This window comes from Haemaphysalis longicornis, unplaced genomic scaffold, assembly GCF_048455015.1.
Source record: "Haemaphysalis longicornis isolate Haplotype H1 unplaced genomic scaffold, Haemaphysalis longicornis Haplotype H1 scaffold_4, whole genome shotgun sequence".
NCBI lineage: Eukaryota > Metazoa > Arthropoda > Arachnida > Ixodida > Ixodidae > Haemaphysalis > Haemaphysalis longicornis.
Window position 1 is genome coordinate 173,607,840 of NW_027526361.1, and position 13,217 is coordinate 173,621,056.

The 13,217-nt window shown below is 48.5% G+C and overlaps 2 pseudogenes; both read right to left on the reverse strand.

Moving 5' to 3' along the window:
- Positions 1–4,023, reverse strand: part of LOC144180101 (uncharacterized) — a 62,880-nt pseudogene extending 58,857 nt beyond the window's left edge.
- A 2,396-nt stretch (positions 4,024–6,419) lies between these two features.
- Positions 6,420–6,927, reverse strand: LOC144180671 (uncharacterized; annotated as a pseudogene).
- Positions 6,928–13,217: the final 6,290 nt, after the last annotated feature.

Below are 13,217 nucleotides of genomic sequence, written 5' to 3' on the forward strand. Positions count from 1 at the left end.
CTGAGCAGCTCCTGTGGTCACACTTGGCAAGTAGTGACAATTTGCAGGTGTCGGACCTTTTAAACAAATTACGAAATGCAAAACGTTTGCACACATCGGGTGTGGGCTCTCGCTGTTGCGCAGTGGAGCACTCCTGCAGGCTGATTGCTACAATAAAGTCGCAACTAGGGAAGGGCAAAATCGTTTTATATCCCCTGCCAGCTGCCGAGAATGACATCCTTTGGTCAGCTTGCATTACGCTCGCGCTTCCAGCAGCAACACACCATTGCTACATTGGTGACATAGAGCATGATAGTGTTTAATTGTCTGGAGGGCAAAGTGCGCGAGCGGGAACGAAGTTGATGGTACGTGAAAGAAAAAAAAAAGGCCTGACTTGCGTTGATTGGGCAAGATCAACAACGGAGGGTGGAACCGTTTCTGCATGAACCGGTAACCGTTATTTCTTTTTTAGGCTCAGTTCCGGTTCGGATTCAGCGTGCTCAAAAAATAACGGTTTGGGTTCGGGTTCAATTCCGGCAAAAATACCGGTTCAGTTCCGGTTTTCGGTTAGGTTCCGGTTCGACAGCGTGGTTATAACAAGGGAAACAGAATGAAAGTACCTATGAGAAGATTGTGCAAGAATAGGCGGAGAAACGTGACAAAACATACTTGTATCACGAGCTTGAACAAATTGGTTCGGCGTCACATATTCATGCACAGGTAAAAGAACAGACCCGACCATTCAGGCGTATTTAAACAAGAACGTGCAAATAGAATTCAAAAACAATCATTTCCGACAAATACATTACTTAAGGAAGCACGTGTTCAATAATTGTCTCCAATTCTCTATGATTTATTCAACATGCTTGGAATGTTGTGTGCGAATGACTGCCCAAGATAACTGGTGCATGGGCGTGGAGCGAGCCATTATCCCGTGCCACGAGTTGTACAACTGCTAGTTCGAAGATCTAGACCAGATAACTAAACCAGAAAACAGTGATCAATTGCTTAAATTTATCATTTGAAAAGTAATTTATCTAGCAGACGGTAGGGATAAAGCTGCCTAATATTGGTTATTCTATGCTGCTCAAACAATTGCTCATTTGGGTGAAGATACGGGATGAAGATAAAGGGGTCATTATGCGAAAAATGGGTGTTGTTGCTGCTGGTGCTGTTGTTGTTAGCGCAGAAATTGGTCGCTGGTGTAAACAGTAGTAAAAACAGATTTCAGTTCATATGGGAGTTGAACCCTGGAGTCAAGAGTACCTGCTGCCCCTGCGCCACCACACCGCATTTCCAGAAGCAGAACTAGAGTTAGCCCCTTGTGTTTTTTTTTCTTTGTTACACGGGAGAGTACGCTCAAACATGACCGTACGAGGACTACTAAGTCAAGCAAACATAAGAACACTGAAGATAGGAAAAGCACAAATATATCAAAATTCGGGCAAACACACACAAGTGTTCAAAAGAGTGAACCGGTCAGGTGGTTGGTCAAACAAATTATACACACTATGTACAAAGGCCATAGTTTCTCAGAAATATGACTTTGTTGACATTGGTGGCTCATTATGCTAATCCCATAAGCGGCATTGCTACAGATTGTACAAACCAATTGAAACAAACAGTTCATATGGTGGCTCACCAGGTAGCCAAATTGCAAAACTCGGTTAAAAAAGGCGTGATAGCCATGTTTTTTTCTGCCCGTTCGCTGAAAAATGTCTCAGAAAAAGACAGCATATCTGCAATCTACAAAACAGTGATCAATTTTCTCTGGTCGAGAACAGAGGCACCAATCTGTCGACCAATCTGTCGACCAAGTACTGCTCGAACCATACCGTTGTCCAGGGCAGGTAACAAAATGTGGGAGGAGGGCTGAGTGAAGAAGTTTACACAGATTTCCACTTCTTCGAACTTGAGTGTCTTTCATCACTTCACTGACAAAGTCACATGGGAGTTTGCAAATTTTCACGATCGCCATGTTGGAATACCGAAGTTGTCCGTTATCAATTTGTTTACTAAATCGTAGATGCTGCCACGTGGTTTCGGCTCTTGCAGGACAACATTTCATGATTCACAGGGCAACTGCAAATAGTAAAATCAAGCCAAGTGAAATTTGCATCAAAAGTACTATGCAACGAAGTATGTAGGCTCCTTTGCTTACTTCGCTTAGCTAAAGACAAATATTATCTAAATTTCGTAACAGTGGGGATGGAACATCCTGATGCAAAAAGAGTGGCATACACGGATATCTGGTGTGGACCCTTACAGTGGTCGCACACAAGCGGGGCGGGACCCACGTCCTGATTCTGGCCGGAACCCTAGCTCCGGGTTGACCTGAGTTTTTCCTCACTCGAGGTCAGCCTGGAACCCTGCCCTTGGTTTTTAGTGCCGAAAGGGAGTGCAAAAGGAGAAAAATATGAGAAAGAGGGAGAACTCCTGGTTCACATATTATGGTTAATATTCGAGGAAGGCGAAAGTGAAGTGAACATTGGTTACGACTGGCTGACGCGCTAGCGCCGCGTTCGAAATAATGCAGTACATAGTGCAAAGCTAAAAAATAACCGTCCTTACCTTCTCCTCACAAGCACGCGCGATGTATCCGGCCAGGTATGCTAGGGGTGCTAGTTCGAGGTCATCCGGCACAGCAAGCGAAACATTTAAGTCTTCCAGCTCACAGGAAAGCCGCTTAGCACCGAGGACGACCGCAAGTGGCACGGCCGGGGTGTTGCCTTCTCGGGCTTTGAGTTTTAGAGGTGCATTTGTTTCGGAGCTATGGGGAGCATTTCCACTCTTAGCAGCTTGAAGGGTTCCAACCTGGGGAAAAAAGTGCGTAGGTTACATGGGTGTGCTCTCAAACGGGCAACAAATATACCTTTAACAGCTTTTAGGCTGTGAAGACCGCGGTTCTTGCATCAACTCTATCGTGGCCTCCGTTAAACTGTCGAAAACAACTGAAGAGGGACTCCACGGGGTAGCTTTTCAAGGCACGGGTCAAGACGTAGCGAAAGCTGGAAAAAAGTTTGTTTGATACCTAAGTCAATGCACATATACGCAACTGCGATAAAAAATATAAAGGTGAAAAAAGGAAATCCTGCTTGTTGCCTAATAGATGTTGAATGAATGCCACAGTGGACCTCGTGGCCATTATCGTTGCCTCGCATGTTTCTTTCGTCATTTATTTTTTGTTTTGCCACCAGAAAGCTGGATCTCCTCGGTGTACGTGACGAAGTCTACTTCAAGCCATGAAAGATGGTCGTCGTCGATTAAGTAGAATGGTTCTTCACTTTTACCGCGCGGCTTCACAGCGCCGATATTGTGAAGGTCATACCACTTCGACACCATTTTCATGAATGTGATGGTGGGCAAACAGTCCTGAAATTCTGTCGCATCAGGGTGGCATTGCGGATTTTATTGTAGGAACTCACTCAAGCGTTGCTATTACGACTGGGGAGAAAACTTGCATAGCCCTTGACACTTTCATCTTTTCTAGGTTGTTCGGTTCAACGTGTGACTGTGTTAGGAACCTCACTGGCTTTACGAGCAGCTGTGGCTGAATGCTGAGTAGCTTCTTCAAGTACAGTACACCTTGAATTTGATCATCTCCGTCCATGATCTCTCTTTCCATAAGATTATTTCTGAGGTTCTTCATGAGGTGATGCGGATCAAAAGACAAAAAAAGAGGATCACCTTGTCTGAATGGATGTGGCACTACATGCACAAGCGTTCCGTCCTCGGAAAGGCTCTTGAAAAGCGCAACATTTGACTGGTGATTGTCGGTAACAATCCTTGTCACGCGGAAACCCACATCTTCGACTGCCTTCATGACATTCATTGTCATAGAACGAAGTTGCTTACTTCTGAGGCACCGTGTAAAGAAGTCCCAACTGGTATTACATAGGCAGTTGATAGCCCTCGGAGGACGAAGCACAATAACTTGTTCGCCACTTCAGGTGTTGCGCATGATTGCTGTTCAGGACCCATGTCAAGGAGGCCGAAAACCTTATCAAGTTGGCGATGGTACATAGCTTTCTGCTGCATCACCATTTCATCTATGATTAGGGAGCAGAAGATTTCTTGTTCGACTTGTAGCGCATGACACTCTGCGCGTAGGCGTTCTGTTATGAGTGATGTGACGCCTATTTCGCCTGTTGAGTGCCCGATGTACTCCTGTAGTGTGGCTCGACAAGGCAACTTGAGCAGGCCTCTTGTTCTTACATACTCGTAACCTTTGTTGGAGCACGCTTTCCAGAGCACGCACTCCCTCAGAATTGATTCACTATACGCTGGCTTCTTGGAAGCGAAATTGGACACTTGATTCTTGGTAAATTCGGCAGTTTTATGGCCTTCGTCTGCGGCTACTAGTACACTCATAAAACAGGCGATTTCTTTGTTGCTTTCGAAAGCTGAAGCCGTTCACGAACCGTATTGTGCTGGCTTTGGAGCGTCTGCAGTGACTGATTTAGACGGGAAAATTTACGCTGCAGGCTATTCGTCGTTTTCTTCGCATCCTCTATCACCCGCTTAAGGTCAAGGTCTGTTTGAGACATTATATCTGTACACGAACTGGTTTGGCACATACTATCAGCAGGCAATGCACAGTCACAGTTCCCTCTGAAGACCCGCTTGGTGCAACATGTCCATGATCTCCGAAGAGACCAGGCCCGACATCTTCATGCATGCTTTCATCTGGGCCATTTCGTGCACTATTTTTCGCGCAAGCTGATGAACCGCCATCTGCTACTTCTCTTCGAGGCCACTTTCTTAACCTTGGAGCGCTTGGCTTTTGCATATAGGACGGATAATTGGGGAATACCGTCGGTATAGCAGTTGGCGGGAGCATTCGCAGTTTGGTGCTTTTCTTATATTCATTTTCGGTGAAGTGAAGGGAACAAACCGAAGAGTGGTCACTGGGTACCCATCTCGTTTCTTTTACGCCAGATCTCTGCCGGGAGATGTTGGTGAGCCACGCTTGTCTTCGTTCAGCGCTTTATAGAAATTCATGGTAGCTCAAACCTGGATTTTTCCTTGTGTTCGACGTGCACCGTTGAACACAGTAGTTTTTTGGCATACTAACTGGCCACTCAAACTACCTAGCTGGACTGTGAGGCAGATCGCATCAAGCTGAACACGACTACATTTGTTGGGAGCATATAGCCTCATTCCGCGGCGCGAAATTGGCGCGAAAATGCCGCGTTTGCCATAGCGCGCCTCTTCGATGTGTCCCCTACTACTAGCGACCCCGCAAAACTTGCGGCCGCAACTGCCAACAACGCTCGCCCTCCCTCGCCAAATCCCGGCGGCTCCACGCAGCAGGCCGCACATTGTGCGCTTTGACCCAGCGGCCGTGTTTCGACTAACCTACCGAGAGATTTTTCGGTCGAGCTCGTAGTTCGGGCTACGCTGCTCAGCGTCCTTTCGCGTCTCTCTCGCTGGGGCAGAGTCAAGTTTCTGCGAGAGCTTCCCCGCTTGCGAACTCGTAAGTGCCATGCACGCCAAGTTGGTAAAGAACGATTTTTCATGTTCTTTGACTAGCTGCTCTGAGCTATTAGAGGAGAGATAAACAAAATGATCGGGGAGAGATGCAGACACGGCCGCCTCGGTGTTAAGTTTAGCAAAACCGCCTTCAATGACGACCCTCGCAATCGGAAAGCAAACGCTCTGCCCCTCGGCAACTTGCCTTATCCACGCGCATTCTCCTGTGCAGTCGTTTGGAGAAACTAGTGACGAGTGGACTACGTCCATAGTTGCTGCGGAGTCTCGGAGTGCTCTGCACTTGTCGTTCATGCTTATCTCCTGCATGTAGGGCTCGAGCAACCGCATGTTCTTTTCGGTTATTCTGATCGTAGTGAAAGCAACCTTCTGTCTACAGTTTGCCGCGATGCGCCCTTCCCTTTTGCAGTTGTAGCAGATTAGCGGCTTCCGCGACTCAAATGCACGTGCGGTATCCGTGCGCTGCTTAGCATCAATGTTTTGAGTGACTCTTTTATCCCTTCCCAACAGTTACTTTCGTTGGAGGTGAGTCTTTTCGAAAACTTCGACGCGCTAGCTGTTTCCCTTCGCCAGGCTTCTTCCTAAAAGCGTCATTACCGTCCGCTCTCTCAACACGCACCGCCTTTTATTGCAACTTTCGGCGGGTGTAGTACTCCTCAGCTAACTCTGCTGCCTTGTTAAGCTTTACGTGGAGTTTGTCCTGCAGCCACGACCTGACGTCGTCATCGACGCAGCGGTAGAATTGCTCAAGCGTTATACATACAACTACTTTGTCGCGGTCGTCATAAGCTTCCTCGCCTTTGAGCCACTCAGTTAGGTCAGCCTTCAGACGAAGTGCGAAGTCTAAATGCGACTCATTGCCCTTTTTCGCAAACCGGAACCTCTGACGGAAAGCCACAGGCAGCAAGTTGTATTTCCTCAAAAGGGCTTCTTTGACCTCGCCGCTGCTCTCAAAGGCCTCCTTCGACAGGCACGTTATCACGTCCGATGCCTCTCCAGGAAGCAGGGCTAACAGGTTTTGTGCCCACGGAGACCGTTCGATGTCGTTTCGCTCGCAAACGTGCTCAAACTTGACGAGGTACTTCGCCATGTCTTCGCCAATGACGAACGGTGGCAGTTGGTCCCGAATTCTTGGACCCTTCGAGAAGCTACGCTAGGCGGTGGCGAGCCCTGCCGGTGCTCCGACTGTAGCCGCTTCAACTCGAGCCGTTCCTGCCTTTCTGCTTCCTCCCTCTATTCCTGTCTTTCGGCTTCCTCGCGCTCACGGCGCTCTTTCTTTTCGGCTTCCTCGCGCTCACGGCACTCTTTGATTTCAGCCCTGGCCTCATTGACATCCTCAGCCGTTACGTTCTCCTTCCGCAAGACCTCATGAATCGCCTACTTCCGTTTCGCACGGCCTAAGTCAAGGCCCAGCTCCTCGCCAATTTCGATGACTTCCTTCACTTTAAGGTCCTCCATCGTGTGCACTAGCCTCTTGCTGCTTCCCCGCGTCACAATTCCTTGCCGCTCCGATCGAGCTGCTAGTGAGGCACGCGCAAGTAATTCCCTACGCTCCTTTGTTTACACTCTCGGCACTAGCTCTGGTTTTAACAAACTATCTCTAGGCTGGAAATAATCAAAGCTTTCACAGTGCTTCACACAGCCCTTCTCCAAATGGACTACCATAACCCGTGCTATAGGAGTCTGGTGAACTGAGAGAAAACGTTGAGCGCTTGCTACACTAGGTAGTAGCCGTGACCGGTCGATCCCGCAGCTGCATCCACTGTCGGGAATGACGTTCCCAGCGCTGCTCCAAGGTTGTGACTCGCATCCAGCTCGTCACCGATGTTGGGAATCAGTCATCCCGACGCTGCCTCCGCTGTTGGGACTGGGCCTTCTCACCGCGGCCTCCACTGTTGCGACTGGCCATCCCAACACAGTCACTGGTGTAGCGAGCTTGCCTTGCTCCGTCCGCTATCGACGCGGCGCAGAGCAGAGCGATGAAGTTCTCGAACCGACGAAAAGTTGAAGTAACATTTATATACAGTATGTACAATGGTAAGCAAACGTTACATGACTCGCACGAAATCGACAGCACCTCTCCACTCGGTGCCTCCGAAAAGTGCCGCCGGAGAATGCCGACGACACTCGATCCGGGCGGGCTTTCATACCCACGGATGGTCGTGGAGCCCCATGAAGTTTGAACCGGTCCAATCAGGGCTTTTCGCTGGCTGAAGTTTGAAATCCGACGAATGGTAGCGAAGTGATGATTCAGCCGCGCCGCCACGATGGGAAAAGGGAGGGCGACGCCCACGCCGTCTCCGTGACCTCGCATCCATGCGAGTAGCGACAAGCCCGCTGCGGTCATTCACCCGATGCAGGATCAGGCCGAGCCGCCGCGACGTATAAGGAGAGGCGACTCTGCGGCGCTCCAAGTCTGGCCCGTCGGTAGCGGGTGGTTCGGTCTGGTTAAGACAAGGCGTGAATTGGCCCCGCTGTGAGCGCGTCACCCTGTGCAGCGTATTTGGGCCGGCCGCTCTGGCACAACACACCGTGTAATTTAAAGAAAAATGTTTGAACACCTGGCAGAGCACACATTTTATTTACACACTCTATTTAGGACATCCTGGTAGGGACACTGGAGGCACGTAACGCGATAGAAATGCATGAGAAAAAGCTCAGAAACCAGAGCATCGGAAACAGACTCGGGAGAAGCATTAATATGTATTCAACGCTAAACAAAACAGGGACTGCGAACTGCTCCCACACACACTGAAGACATCACAATATCAGGAATAAAATGTGCAAGACGTGTTTTCAGTACAGCTTTCAAAACCGGATGTTGAACATTTCAAAAGTAGAAGAAACGAGAAACAAGTTTCCAAACAAAAAGATGAACAAGCCCGAGACTCCTTCGCACAACCTGTAGAAAAGGTTATCGCGACGCATTGGCTCACTACGCGAACACCAAATGAAGGTTGCAAAAATTCAACGAAAAGCCTGTATCCTGAGTCGAGAGCAATGTGACACCTGTAGGACACAGAGAAGAAGAGTCACAGGAAACGTGTTACTCGCCCGAGCCCGAGAAAAACGCCGTGAGTACTGCGCGACAGGTGAGCAGAACGGCCTCGAAGTAAAACAGACGCAGAACAGCCGCGCAGAACGTTGATGGTGGCGAAGCCCTAATGTGGAGTGTCGCCAGTCTGTCTTTCGAAGTAGTTTGTTCCAAAAGAGCAATAAACGAAAGCAAACAAAGAGACGCAGACACTCTGCAACTATAAAAAAAATACTTTGATAAATAAAGCGAAGCGAAGCTTGAAAAAGAGCCCTCGGGAGTTTTCACTTCTGAAATCAACAGTTTTGACCATGAGGCAACCTTTGCTGGAAAAGCCGATCTATACACGACTTAGTCGTTAAGGCGAGACACAGATGTAGCGCTGACGCAAGTTCCTTTTTTATCGCACATAAAGATGAAGTAAGCCTCCGCCACCTAATGAGTACATTGCTGAGAGTGCCTAAAACGGACTTCGGTTTTTTTTTTGCGATCTAAAGACGGATACACTTTACTTTTATTTTAAGTGCAGTTGTTGCTACTCGCTTCGGTCTCCCTCTAATGATAATTTAAATTCAGGTTACTGCGACCGCGAAAGCGTTGAAGCTTTCTGAAAATTTTTAGCTCTCAAAAAACCAGCCCATACTGACCCTCACGACTAAGCTCCTGCGATATATGCTTGAGTATTGCATGCAGAGATGAAGCAACAAAGATGCTAAAAGGAAGCTTTCAGGTGTTCTTTTTTTATTTCCAAAGATGTTAAACTTGCCGCGTGCCCAAGCGCCATGCCTAAAACTGTGAAAGAATGCTTTGCCGTACACTTCGGCACACTCACCAATAGTAAAGCTGGCCAATGAAAAAACCCAACCCTCTCAGCTAACGTGAAACCTGGCGACGGACGAAGCATGCAGTGTATGAGTGTATTCTTGGCGCCTCGTCGTTTTTGCCAACGGAGCTTAAACCGTTGGGGGGTACAGGTATACAGTCCTGCCGTAAGAGTCTCTTGCCTTTGAAGCCTGAAGCACTCTAGTGCGACGTGTAAACAAGTGTCCCGGTGTTTTCTAATACGGGTTAAGAAGCGCTCCAGCGCGAGGCGTAAACGAATGTCTCGGTGTTTTTTTAGTACGCGTTACATTGTAGCGCGAGGCGTAAACGAGTTTCCCGGTGTTTTAGTACCGTGACTACAAGGGACGACGATTACGACGACGACAACAGGAGACGCCCACAGCCCCCTTCGCCGCTAAAATCTACTGGGGTGTCGTTGTTCCGTTCTGGCGACCGCTAGGCAGAAACGAGTTCTCGCATTCGGTACAGAGATTGGGAAGGGCTCAATCTTAAAGAGGAGCGCCCTTTACCTGTCTTACCGGTAATCTGGGGTCTGCTGCACACATGCAAAATTGACGGCTGCGACACTTTCCGCGACATCTATTGAGGCAGCAAAAGAAATTCTCGTCGCTTTGGCCGCCACCACTACGAAAGGTTACCTTATTGTAGGGACTGACGCATAAGCCACCTGCCCCAACTTCCTGCTAAGTTGCATTCACCCGCGGCCATGAGAATTCTGCAAATTGTGCGCCACCTTCCGGAAATGCACATCGTCGGGATCCCCGAACACGACTCCTTCGCGTGAAATGAGGCGGCACAAGCCGCTTTCCGTGTTCATACCACCGTCTCTCAAGAAGGCGAATACGCACATCCCCTTGGTTCTCCCAACCATATCCCTCTTTCATAGAGCACAGAAATCTTAGCCCGGTACCGTCACGAACGACGACAGTTCCTGCCACCACATCCCGATCTTCGAGAGCCGAGGCGACTGCCTTTCCCCCAGTTTTTAGCTAGTTACTAGTAACGTGTTACCGGTAACCAGGTACTTTTTACGGTAACTTGTAACTGTAAATTGTTACTTTTGAGATAGTGTAACTTTTAACTGTAACACGGTTAACTTTTTAAAGCAGTAACTGTAAAAACAAATAACTTAATTACGTCCGTTTTTTGATAAACATTCTCTAACAGCACCACTCGTTAAATGCCCACGCACAGTTCGCGCTTTCCAGTTATTCAGATTTTTTTCTTTCCGATATCCTTACGATCTTTCATCTTTCCTGGACACGGATACCCTCGCAGTTTAGGGCAGGAGTTCGCTAAGATGATTATTGTCCGTGCAGAAAACCGAGGTCGGAGGTCGGCCTCAAAGGTATTTCTTGAAACGTTTTCTTCGTCGTAAGGGGGTCGGAAACACAGAACAGAAAGAAACTGGAAATCAGATCCCCCCAACAGAGGGAACCTCCGGGATGCTAACTTTGAGGAACAACGCTACCTAAGTTTTCAAAAGTTGTGCAAATAAATTCCCCGACGCGTGCATCAACAAAACAGTTGGTGCAGCAAAATGAGACGCACACTATATGATTGTTGGTGTTGGGCCTCAGTGTGCCCCTGTCTAGGTTCCCTCCGTCTAGGATTTTACCTCGCACAATTTTATCTACCCGCATACGTTCGTTGTTTCCATTAAGTAAGCTCTATCATTTTGTCACCTATATTAGTGTTTACATAGTAAGGAAAAACTAACGACGTTGTTTTTTCACAGTAACTTTTACTGTAACAAGATACTTTCGGAAACAGGGTAACTGTAACTGTAACAGAGTTACTTTTTGGCTCAGGTAACTGTGACTGTCAGACTGCTACTTTTAGCGGTAACGTGCTCATGACTGCCTTCGCCGACTCCAGAAAAATTACTATATCCACGGCACTCTCCTCCATGCCATGTACCCTATCCTCCACCGCGCTACCGGTACTTTCTTCCCCCTACCTCGCACCCTGTACCACGTGGTAGAGGGGTGTCGGAAAACCCCATCTCTTACACCCAACGCACGTGCCGTGGGCGGGACAGCTGGCTAGCACCGACCTTTCAATCCAGCGCAAAATGGTGGAGAGGGCCATAACAGCCAGCGCAGACAAGGGCTTCCCGGACTATAAAAAGGCCCCTCACCGGAGGGGCACCCAACGACAAGCGCAACAAAGCGCTCGTCGCAATAAAGTTCTTCACTCACTCACTTGTGCGGTGGATCACATTAGCGAAATCGTCGTTGCTATTTACTCTACCAGAAATAGAGGACCAATACCCACCCGTACATGAAGCCGAAAATAATTCGAGTGCTTCCTGTCCGAATCGTTATGAAGTTTAATCCATGCCAAAGGAAAATGACCTGAATATACACTGACATGTGCGGGTGGCCTAATTTGATTCGTTTGATTTCTTTGCCATGAACTATTTATTCCCCGCTCTCGTGGAAGCACAACGGAATGCCGCCCAGGCTTTTCAATGCACCGTAAAACTGCCGAAAAAAGACCTTTTCTTCGGCAAGAAGAACCTTCCAGAACTCCCGCAGCCCTTTTTACAAGTTGGTGCGCCTTGATTAAACACACGGCGAGAGCTCATTTGTGTGGAGAAGGCTTTACTTCGTTGTTCATTCGTTCCTGTTGCACTTGCTCCCACATCTACCTACCTAACCGCTTTTACAACTTAGTCTTCAGGCATTTTTAACCTCGTATCCCAAGTTAGTCCTACAGCCCTGCTACTTGTCAAAGCGTTGCTAACGCACAGTAATCTTCCAGGAACTTTCTAAACACATTAACTACCTTTTCCGCGCTGTTGGTTGCGTTGCGCTTTCTTCTGTTGACTGTATGTATTCTCCTGGAAGCAATAGTGGACTTATTATTGGTTGCTCCCAAACTGTCTCCGCTTTTTATGTTCCGCCCATTTTCTTTCCCGGAATGCAGGCAGGAATGTTAGCCACAATACTTTTGTGTCGATTCTGTCAACTTCGTCTTTGAACCTGCGGTGGACACTTTCCTCTTCCGGCTTTTCGCAGGCAAGTTTTCAGTTTTCTGAAACAGTCTTCCACTTTTCCTCCTGTGTTCTTTTCTTTCCACGGCTGCTACCAATTCGGTGATCATTCAAATTGAGCGTGTACACGCTGCCCTCACCTCGGTTTTTTGAAGACGCGAGTTATTGTCATTGATTTAATCTCCAGCGTTTTGCCCCTTTCCAGGATTGCTATATTGCAGCATTTGTACTTTTCTACTCTTGCAATCTGTTGCCATACCCTTCTCCTCCTCTCCTTCGTGGGACCAATCTTTTGACCGTCCCTATGACTTCTTCAGCATGCCCAATATTCCAAGTCGCCTCGAAATAAAGTAGACTCCATTTTTCGTTTCCCCGTAACGTTATTCTTGCCATGTGATATTTGTCAGTTGGCGGAAGAGTGTTTTTATTGTGTTGTGAGGAGGCGCTGCTCACCGCACAGGGGTCAGCAGGTCGAAGCGAGGAAGACGAGGTGTGTGCGGAGGTGGAAGAAGGGCGCGAGAGGGAAAGGGGAGGAGGAAGAAGAGGTGGCGAGCCCTGGAGACAGGAAGCAGGTGGTTCCAGAATCTCTCGGTTGGGCGAGAAGCCTAGGGAGTCTTCGTCACGGAGCCGCACATTCCTCCTGGAAGCTCTCAGCTGGGCGTCAACGCTCAAGAGATCTTCACACCGAGCAACACCTGGTCTCTTCCAGTCGGGACTGTCCACGGAACACTCGGGCCGAATACAACGTGTGGTTCATCGGCACAGCAACGACACCGGCACCGGCACAGCACCGGCATCGACAAGGGCACCGAGCCCAGCCCACCGAGCCCTGCGCACCGAGTCAACTCGCCGACTGGGATCTACACGTGAGCG